The sequence below is a fragment of the Cibotium barometz genome, chromosome 47 (assembly GCF_041138505.1).
Source record: "Cibotium barometz isolate CiBa-2024 chromosome 47, ASM4113850v1, whole genome shotgun sequence".
In the NCBI taxonomy this organism is placed as follows: domain Eukaryota; kingdom Viridiplantae; phylum Streptophyta; class Polypodiopsida; order Cyatheales; family Cibotiaceae; genus Cibotium; species Cibotium barometz.
Window position 1 is genome coordinate 19605921 of NC_141092.1, and position 7880 is coordinate 19613800.

The window sequence follows — 7880 nt, forward strand, 5'->3', positions numbered from 1 at the left end:
CCAAGGTGCATTAGGAATCAATTAAAAATGATTTAAAAGACCTTAGCCTAAGGGTCAAGATTTTCTGAAATTTTTGGATTATGGTCCAATTAAGGTTCCTATGGGCCAATAAGATTAATCCAAGTGTTGGGATGAGATAAATCCAATGAATAAAAGAAAATACCCAAAAATGAGTAAATGCTCACATAAGATGACGAGTTGACTAAGTACAAGGTTTATTAGTTGACTAAGTACAAGGTTTATTAGTTAAAAACTATGAGATATTACTAAAAAAATAAGATATTACTAAAAAAATGAGATATTTTGGAATAATGATACATTTTTGACACCTTGGTAAGGAGGCGGGAGACTTTGAGGTAGGCACCTATTTCACACATGTGGATGAGTTTTTAATTTAAAAATATTAAGATATTTTTATCTCTCCTCTCTCCTGAATCAAACTAGATCAAAGTGGGAGCTAAACTGGTCCAAATCTTGTCCAAATTCAGCCAAACTAAACCTGGAAAATTCTAGAACTTAATTAGACTCAATTAGTGACCTCCCTCACCTATAAATAGACACTCATTCTTTTGTATTCTCATATGTGAACTAGACCATGCCAGTATTACATTAAAATAAGCATATTTTCTATTATCCCTTAAAAATCCTCTACATTTTGGAGAAATTGGAGCTTCTCTCTCTCTTGAACCATCCTTGGAGCTTTCCTCTCAACACACTAAACAATTGATTGGTTGGGGGCTTCTTCTAAGATAGAGAAGCAAGCAAATCAAGAGGTAAGATGTAATTTCATGGTTTTTTTCTCTAATATTTTCAATGTTTTCACTTCTCAACCCCTCTCAAACTTGAGAAGTTTCAAATGGATTGTTTTTCAATGCAAATGAAGCTTTCTAAAGAATTCTAATGATTAATCACAAAAAGTTGATCTTTATGCTTAATTTAGGATGTTTTTTATGTATATCTCTCTCTCCCCAAAAGAATGGTCATTCCTATGACCAATTCTTATTCAAATGATGCTTCTCATTGATAAAATCTCAATTCAAAGATCAAACTCTATGCTAGTTAAGCTAGAGGTTAGAAAATGGTTTTTTTATGCTTTTATACTAATAAAATTATGGTAAAATTATGATTAATTCCATAAATTGGATTTAGGTCCAAATGATAGTTACTCTATTATAATCGTATTACTAAGTCTTATTCTTTTAGAAAATATTGAAAATTATCAATAATAGCAGCGAAGCTATGGTAAAATTTTTAGAAAATTAATACATAAATAATTTTTATGCATAATGTGAAAAGAGGACTTCCTACCATATTCTAGGATTAGTCATCCTATGCTAAAAGAATAATTTTCATCTCATCCATGGAAAATTAATTTTTAATGTTTATGCATAAATAATTAATTAGAGAAAAAAAGGATTTTTTAGTAATTTTATTTTTATGCAAAAAGAGGAATTCCCATGATAATGGAGATCCATGTATTTCAATGAAGAAAGAGAAAATTTGGTATATCAAAATAATGAATATTTTTTATTAAAATTAAAGAGAAATTTTAGATAAATTATTTTATGTATGAATAAATTTAAATGATGAAAGAGGAATTCCCATCATATTTGAAATTCAATCATTTAAATGGAAAAAGTGGAATTCTTGTCATATTTAAATTAATGGATATTTTTATTTAATTTTAAGAGAAATTTTAGTTAAATTTATTTTTATGCATGAGAAAAACTTAAATGATAAAAGAGGAATTCCCATCATAATTGGAATTCAATCATTTAAATGGAAAGAGTGAAATTCTTGGTATATTTGGAATAATGCATATTTTATTTTATTTTAAGAGAAGTTTTAGATAAATTCATTTTATGATAAAAAGAGGTATTCCCATGACAATTGGAATCCAATCATTAAATAAGGAAAAGAGGAATTTTAAGCTTATTCAAAAAATGGATATTGGTATTTTAGTTAAAAGAAGAATTTTTATGGTATTTAAATAGAGAAAGAATTGATTTAAATTTTGGTAACAAAAGAGGAATTTTCATCATAATTCCTCCTAGAGAATTAGGGTTGATAATTTAAGATTGGAAGAAAGAATATCTTTAGATATTTTATGTGGTTAAATCACCAAATTGGTATTTACCCAAAATTAAATTAAATGAAAGAAGAGTATTTTCATTAAAATCTAATATTCTCTAATAAAACCATTTCTTAATCTACTATGAAAAAGAAGGAATGAAATTCACAAAGTTGGAATTTCCTTACAATTAGAAATTCAGTAGATGTTTATCTGAAGAAAATCCTTGTTAGAACTAAACCGAATGATTTTGCTTAGACCACGAGAGGGACGATCAGTAAAACTACTTGTCCATCTCTCGATCGGAATCAAGGAAAAACCTACGTACACTATAACTGGTGTTAAATTTGCATGAATATCTGGCTAGGGGGCCTGGGAACTCTTTTCCCTGGTACCCGAGACAAAACCTAACCAAATTCTAAATTGGATCCCATCACTACAGTGGTTGGGCGGTTGGCTAACCCATGGGACTGGATGGGGTTAGGCTGGACTAATGGATCCGTAAATCGAGACTCAATTTCTATTTAGTTCGATAGATGAAGTAAATCTTGGACAAAAATTGTTCTATGGAAAAAGGATCAACGACTGTGCCTCTCGATGAGGAAAAAAGCGTTGGTCTCTATGATCCAAGTACAAAGTGCAATCTGTCCCTTGATCTGACTATGGAACTTACGAGTTCGGTCAGATCAGTTCAGTTAAGTAAGGCTTTTGACTACGTTAGGGAAAAGTTATCCCGGTGGAATCGCCCGTGCTTTCTGGGCAAGAGAAGTTTTTCCGAGTTCGGTTTGGAAGAATCGAAGAATTAGTCACCTGTCCGGATATCTGTGGGCGAGGCCCCGAGTGTGGGACCCTGCCCCGCGCAAGATGTGCTACTTCCGCTGCTAGCACCCCGAATCCGTTGCGCGATGGGGACAGGGATCCCACAGTTGGTATCAGAGCTATTTGGCTAATGAGGATCAACTGAGAAGCCAAATATGTCAAAAATTTATCAAGAAGCACTAAAAGGTTGTAATTGTGTGAAAAAAAAATTCATACAATTTGATATTCAAACTGAAATTCGTAAATTGGTAATTGGGACTTCAGACTGAAGTACCGCAATTGTATGGAATCCCTGACTTGCTTGAGGCCTAGACATGATGGTATTTACCTTATAGTTCCAAGAACCATGACTACCCGTATATACCGAGGGTATAATTGCAGCTCTTTACTGGTAGTATATACGAGTAAATCTAAGACTTGAAATTATAAGCTAAAATGCTATCCAGATGATGAATTCGAATTTGGTTGATATGATTTTTAAATTTTGGTTGTGAACTGATGAGTTGATTTGGATTCTGATTGAAAAATGATGATTCCTGAAATTTGATTGAAATGTAATAAGCCGAGCAAAACTACAATGAGGATGAATGGGACAAGTCCCTGTGCTAATATTCGTAACTGGAATGATGATAGTGACTTTAGCAAATCACTATGAGATTAGTGGATTGTGCTGTCAGATTGCTACTATTAACACTTGACACGGTGGATCAAGTTAATTGGATGACAAATTCAGGACTTGTTTGACTAAAATTTCCGTGGAGGAATGTTCAGAAAGAAATTTTTTTCGGTCTAATGGACCATTATTGTATTAAAAGTATGAATGTTATGATCTGAATGAATCGTTATCCGATGATGAGTTCTATATAAGGGATCTTTATCCCAGGATTCTGTTGGGTTGACCAGAATATAAGGAACCCCAGAATCAATTGGATCTTAAGGGGAAGAATTATCCTCTAGTTTGCGAGATGAGGACATCTCACATTTTTTAAGTGGGGTAGGATGTAAGTATCCTCCCTCCAGCTTTTTGAGGTGTGCAGGTGTAAGAACCTCCCCTTCTGATCTTATAATTATTTCCCTCTCTGAAATAAAAGAAAGATTTTGTTTTACCCTATTTTGACCTAGAGAGAGAAAATGTCTAGAGAGAGATAGTCCAAAATTGAGATATTTTTGGATATAAAAATCCTCCTAGTGTCTAAAATGAATTCCCCTGAAACAGAAATTCAAAAAGAACTTTCCAATGTGCAATTGGAATTAATTAGAAATGGGTATAAAGGACCTTAGCCTAAGGGTCTAGATTTTCAAAAAAATTTGGATTATGGTCCAATTAAGGTTCCTATGGACCAATAAGATCAATCCATGTGTGGGGAGGAGATAAATCCAATTTATAAAAGAAAAATACCCAAAAAGGAGTAAATGCTCACATAAGATGAAGAGTTGACTATGTACAAGGTTTATTAGTAAAAAACTATGAGTATTACTAAAAAAATGAGATATTTTGGATATAATGATTCCATTTTGACACTTGTGTAAGGAAAGGGGATCCTTTCAAGGAGATGCCTACTTCACATGCTTGAATGAGTTTTAAACTCAAAAATAATGTGATATTTTTGTCTCTCCTCTCTCTTGGATCAAACCGAATCAAAAAGAAACCAAACTAGGTCCAAATCTGGTCCAAATTTAACCAAACTAAAATCTAGAAAATTCTAGAAATCAGTTGGTCTTGGTTAGAGCCTCCCTCTCCTATAAATAGAACCTGAGCCTTTGTAAAAAAATAGGAGAATTTTACTATACCAGAATTATGCTAAAATAATGATAATTTTACTATTCTCTAAAATTCTCTCCAAATTGAAGAAATTGGAGCTTCCCTCCTCCTTCAATCTCCATTGGTGGCTCCATCAGCATACCAAACAAATTGATTGGTTGGGGGCCTCTACCGTGATCAAAGAATCAAGCAATTTGTAAGGTAAAGTGTGAATTTTGATATTTTTTCATAATTTCTCAATGTTTCTCTCTTCTCAACCCCTCTCAAGCTTGAGAAGCTTAATTGGAATGGATTTTGAATGCTAGTAAAGTTAATTGATGAATGGTAGTAAAGGAATACATAAATTTTTATTTATGCTTAATTTTAATGGTTTTTATGTAATTTCTCTCTCTCACTCAAAGAATGGTCATTCCCATGACCGATTCTCAATCCAAATGAAGCTTCTCATGAACCTTTTCCTTAATCCAAGATTAATCTATGCTTGTTTAATTGGAGGCCAAATTAATGATTTTTTAATACTTTTAGTTTATGTATTTTATGAATATGGATGATTCAATCCATTATTGGATTAATGATCCAATTAGGGATCATTCTAATCATTCCCTTAATGTTGAGCTTTATCCTTTAAAATAATTGAGATTTATCAGTCATAGCAGCAGAGGTAAAATTTCTGTAAAAATTACACATAAAATAATTTCATTCAAAGCATGAAAAGAGGGCTTCCTACCATATTCTAGGAATTGTCATCCTAGATTAATTGAAAGAATTTCATTGTAATCATGGAGAAATTGATTTTTATGTTATGCATAATTGATGAATTAAGAAAAAGAGGATTTCTAGTAATTAAATTTCATGTTGAAAAGAGTAATCCCCATCGTATGAGTATTCTTAAAGGGTTATTTTCATTCTAGGCATAGAAAAATGTATACTATAAATATTTTATTATAAAAGTGTGATTTTCATCATAATTGGTTTTTATGCATAAGTAGATGCATAAAAGAATTTTTTTATATTAAAAGAGTGATCTTCATCATTAATGATTTGTATGCATAAACATATGCATAAAAGATACTTTTTTTATATTAAAAGTGTGATTTTCATCATAAATAATTTTATGCATAAATTAGATGCATAAAAGAAATTCTTTTATATTAAAAGAATGATTTTCATCATAAATGATTTGTATGCATAAACATATGCATAAAAGATTTTTTTTATATTAAAAGTGAGATTTTCATCATAAATGGAATTTATGCACAAATTAGATGCATAAGAGAAATTCTTTTATTCTAAAAGTGTAATTCCTACTAAATTGGATTTATGCATGGATAGATGCATAAAGAATTTAAATTAATCCAAAAAGTGTTATTTTCATCAATTCTTATTTTATGCATAGAAAGATGCATAAAGAATTTTATTTTTAATTCAAAAGAGTGATTTTCATCATAAATGATTTTATGCATAAATTAGATGCATAAGAGAAATTCTTTTATTCTAAAAGTGTAATTCCTACTAAATTGGATTTATGCATAGAAAGATGCCTAAAGAAATCTATTTTTATTTCAAAAGAGTTATTTTCATCAATTTTGATTTTATGTATAAAAGATGCATAAAGAAATCTATTTTTATTTCAAAAGAGTTATTTTCATTAATTTTGATTTTATGCATAGGAAGATGCATAAAAGATTGATTTTAAATTCAAAAGTGTCATTCTCATTTAAAATGAATTTATGCATAGGAAGATGCATAAAAGATTGATTTTTATTTCGAAAGTGTTATTCTCCTTAAAATGGAATTTATGCATAAATAGATGCGTAATGAAATCTTATATCAAAAATAAGAATTCTCTTGTATTCTATAAATAGATATGAGGATGTGAAATGAATCAGATAGATGAAAATGAACGAAGAATGGATGTAGATGTATGTATGTGATAGGATGTGATAAGATGCATATGGGAAGTGGTAGGATGTGATAAGATGCGTATGAGATGTGATAGGATGTGATAAGATGTGTATGAGATGTGATAAGATGCGTATGGGAAGTGATAGGATGTGATAAGATGCGTAAGGGAAGTGATAGGATGTGATGGGATGAGATAGGATGTGATAAGATGCGTATGAGAGGTGATAGGATGTGATAAGATGTGTATTAGATGTGATAGGATGTGATAAGAGGTGTATGAGATGTGATAGGATGTGATAAGAGGTGTATGAGATGTGATAGGACATGATAAGATGTGTATGGGATGAGTTAGGATGTGATAAGGTGTGTATGGGATGAGGTAAGAAGTGTATCTGATAGGATAAGATGTATATGGGTTGTGATAGGGCGAGAATGGATGTGTTGTAAAAGAATAGATGTGAAGGCATACGTGGATATATGAATGTGAATGTGGAATTGGATGTGCAAATGTGAATGTGGATGTGGATGTGAATGTATGGATGTAAATGTGGATATGGATGTATGGATGTGGATGTGGATGTGGATATAGATGTATGAATATGGATGTGTATGTATGGATGTGGATGTATGGATGTGAATGTGGATGTATGAATGTAGATGTAGATGAGGATGTGGATGTACATGTGTGAATGTGAATGTGGAATTGGATGTGGGAATGTGAATGTGGATGTGGATGTGCGAATGAGGATGTGGATGTGAATGTATGAATGTAAATGTGGATGTGAATGTATGGATGTAAATATGGATATGGATGTATGGATGTGGATGTGGATATGGATATGGATGTATGAATATGGATGTGTATGTATGGATGTGGATATGGATGTGGATGTGGATGTATGAATGTAGATGTAGATGAGGATGTGGATATAGATGTGTGAATGTGAATGTGGAATTGGATGTGTGAATGTGGATGTGGATGTGGATGTGCGAGTGAGGATGTGGATGTGAATGTATGAATGTAAATGTGGATGTGAATGTATGGATGTAAATGTGGGTATGGATGTATGGATGTGAATATGAATGTGGATATGGATGTATGGATGTGAATGTAAATGTGGATGTGGATGTATGAATTGGAATGTGGATATGGACGTATGAATGTGGAATGTGGGTATGGATGTATGGATGTGAATGTGAATGTGGATGTATGAATGTAGATGTGGATGTGGATGTATGAATGTGGATGTGCATGTGGATGTATGAATATGGATGTGAAAATGGATGTATGGATGTAGATGTGAATGTGGATGTACGAATGTG